This window comes from Panthera uncia, unplaced genomic scaffold (genome assembly GCF_023721935.1).
Source record: "Panthera uncia isolate 11264 unplaced genomic scaffold, Puncia_PCG_1.0 HiC_scaffold_265, whole genome shotgun sequence".
NCBI lineage: Eukaryota > Metazoa > Chordata > Mammalia > Carnivora > Felidae > Panthera > Panthera uncia.
In genome coordinates, this window is record NW_026059391.1 from 31863 (window position 1) to 34657 (window position 2795).

General features: G+C 36.2%; 1 non-coding gene across 1 annotated transcript; it reads left to right on the forward strand.

The window, feature by feature from the left end:
* Window positions 1-1685: 1685 nt before the first annotated feature.
* LOC125917868 (small nucleolar RNA U3) lies at window positions 1686-1902 on the forward strand. The gene has a single exon (XR_007456324.1). It is a non-coding gene; the product is annotated as a small nucleolar RNA U3 (small nucleolar RNA).
* Window positions 1903-2795: the final 893 nt, after the last annotated feature.

The following is a 2795-nucleotide window of genomic DNA, read 5'->3' on the forward strand; positions in this document are numbered from 1 at the left end:
ACAGTCCTTGCCCGTTTTGTTCACTGACTTTACTCCAAGAGCCTAGAACAGATGCTGAATAAATATTTTTTGAATTAATTGAATAGAAGCTGCATCATGCTTGTAGAGGCTAACGCATAGATTTGGAATGAAATTATATTACCTCTCATTTAAATCTGACATTTTTAAACCTTTTATAAAGTCTTAGTCATTACAGCAACAACATATCGTGGATAATGTTATCACCCCACTTACACTTGAAGAAACTAAGGCCTAAGTAACTAAAGAAGATCACATAATTGATAAATGATAAACCCAAAATTTGAACACTTGTTATTTGAGGCAGGAATCAGGCATATTTAACACTCTGTCATCTTACCTTTATTGAATACATTTGGGCAAGTCATTTACAGGCCATGAGCTTCTTTTCTCTCATCAGTTAAATAGGGATACCAGTGTTCCCCATATATTATTGCAGTAAGAAGCAGAGATAATATTTGTATTATTTGCCTGGCAAATAATTGTAATATTGCAAATATTTGTAATATTTTCCTGGGAAATAATAGGCAGTAATTAAATGAAAATAATATTCTAATCCTTCCCATATTTACAGTAAGAGATGTCTTAAGTAAGCTCAATCCTTGTGGGATATATCTCTCTCTCTTTAAAAAACATTCAAGAATGAGGTCAGGGCTCAATGTAAAGGATCAAGAAAATTGTTTATTCAATTTTAATTTAGAACTTAGGCTAGAAGTCAAAGTTCTTTCTCAAAGAGCAGAACTAGGCTCTAGCTAATAATAAATGGTCTGTTTTCTAGAGTGTTCTTTATGCATACTTCCTTAACCAAGCAGCCAGGGTCACAGGGATCTTGGGAAAGATTCAGTGACTTAGAGAAATCTATCACAGACCCAGATGGAAAGCCAGGGGCCCCACATCTCCATTTCACTCTACCACTTATCCACCAGGTACTCTTGAGTATATCACCTCTCTGTGCATTACAAACTATAAATGAAACTCATAGAGCTAATGCTTACATAGTGCTGACTCTGTGCCAGACACTCTCCTTGTATCTTAGCTCCTTTGATCCTCCAAACAACTTTCCAGTTAGGAAAAAGAGACATCACTGAGGGTTGGGGTCACCAGATGATGACGAGAAAGAGCTGATTTCCGAAGGACAGAAAATTTCCATAAGCAGAGAGGCAAGATTACATTTCCAGAGGAATGACAGCATTGATGCTGTGTTAATAAACATGCATTGAGTACTGGTTGGCAGACATCTGCTAATGCTCTGTGCATTCCAAATATATATGTAAAGCCTGACTTTTAATGGAAGAAGTTTACAGATTTTACAGCCTAGATGGGAAGAAAGACAAGGAGGCATTTAATCATTGTGTAGGGCCAATTGTCACAAATATAAAAGAAACGCAACAAAATCTTGGAAGCAAAGAGAAAGGAAAGATCCACTATTTTAGTGGAAATGAGAGAATATTTGATAAAGTACCTGATACATGAATATGAGAGACAATGAGGATTTTGGTAAATAAGGATGAATTTAAGGACATTCCCAGAAGAGAAACAATCTCAGTGTAAACATGCTTGTACAAAGAGCAAATGGCTCAAAGACAGAAATGCATGAAGAGTATAAAGGGCATTAATGAGGAATGTATACAAAAAGACTTTTAATAGTGTTATTGTAAGTCCAGTTAAAGACTATAATACTTTCAGGGGTCATTTCTATAGTTCATTACTAGAGAAGATTCTCTGAACGTGAGGAATACCAGAAATCATGAGAAGGAGATGCAGTGTCCTTTCCTGAGCATGAAGCTGGCTTTGAGTGCTGCTTTTACAGCTGCTCTTTGCCCTTGATGATTGTTCTTTTCCTACTTTGGGTGAATAAAAGAGAAAGGACACCATCTGAGTGGTTTCTAAAAAAAAAAAAAAAAAAAAAAGTAAGTCCAGTTTAATGAGAAAAATAAATGGTTGAAAGGAGGGAGAAAATCTTCCTTGCAGTTCAGGCAATTAATTCTGCTTTACAAATGCTGTGTGTGGGGAGGGTGTGTGTGTGTGTGGGTGTGTGTGTGTGTGTGTGTGGGTGCGAGAGAAAGAGAGAGAGAAATACAGACTTAGTAGTTGTTGTACACATGGAACTATCACTGAGGAAAACCAAGAGCTTGCTGACATTTTCTCTCTTCTCTCTCTAAATTGCCACATCATAAGTACTTCACTTTTCAAGGAAATGTAGTAGACTCATTGATCCCACAGTAAAGCAAATTTATTCTTAAAGGACCAAAGTAAATACAATGGCTTTAATCAGCTCTAAGAAAACATACTCAGCATTCTCTTCCTTCCCCTGCCTCAAGTGTGTTTGAGGCAGTGCAAGGTCTAAGTTTGAGCAGATGGATGGAAGTTTGAGCAAGTAATTACAAGCTGCAACACAATTTCCTTAAAACGACACACATACTAGACAAATACTTATTTGTGGTTATAGAGTGGGTAAAGTTACTATAAAAATAGTAGCACACCTTATAATAGTGCTGTATGCCATAATTTACCTTTGCTATATCTGAAGTGTCATATCTTGTTCCAGACTTAATATTTAGTAACTAACAATTTAATGTACAAATCTCCAGCCTAAGAAGCAGAATAATTAGAAGAGGCAAGCCCCCCTTTTTACATGGAAAAAGTATAGTGGACCATGCAAAATGCCTGAGGATTATACAGAAGAGAGAGGTGATTTTTAGTTATGAAAAATGTCTGGCAATTTTCTTTCTTTTTTAAGTTTATTTGTTTATTTTGAGAAAGGGAGAACAGGGGAG